This window comes from Nicotiana tabacum, unplaced genomic scaffold (assembly GCF_000715075.1).
Source record: "Nicotiana tabacum cultivar K326 unplaced genomic scaffold, ASM71507v2 Un00007, whole genome shotgun sequence".
NCBI classification, from domain to species: domain Eukaryota; kingdom Viridiplantae; phylum Streptophyta; class Magnoliopsida; order Solanales; family Solanaceae; genus Nicotiana; species Nicotiana tabacum.
Window position 1 is genome coordinate 1,175,001 of NW_027438245.1, and position 580 is coordinate 1,175,580.

Consider the following 580-nt stretch of genomic DNA (forward strand, 5'->3'; position numbering starts at 1 on the left):
ACCACACCAAATCGGTCGTTACATAAAGTGACACTTTTCGTCGTTACGTAACGACAAATTTAATGATACGATGCAATAAAACTTGAGTAACAATCAAAACAAACATCGTATTTAAAGTAACAATACGATACAATACAATAGGTAGCAACCATCCAAACAAGCTGTAAGAATATGCAAAAGATGAAACTGATCAAAGAGTACTACTTCCACTATCATTCATTGTATGCTCTTGAGAATACATTTTGTTGAAACTCACTTTTGCTATTACATAAAATTTAATATTATTCCTAGAGATAAAATACTAGAATAAGAATGTCACGGCCCAAATCCTAACCTGTCGTGATGGCGCATATCGTGGTATTAGGCAAGTTGACATTTATGAATAACTCAAACACTTTTAACAAAAATAAATTTTTAAAGCAGTTTAAATAGAAACTTTTCATAAACAAGATAGGAAGATCCAAACACAACATAGAAAACTCCCAAATCGGGGTTTCATAGAGTACATTAGCATTTAAATGTCACAAGTTTGGAATACACTGACTGTTGATACCCAATTTTCCCATAATATTTCAAAACT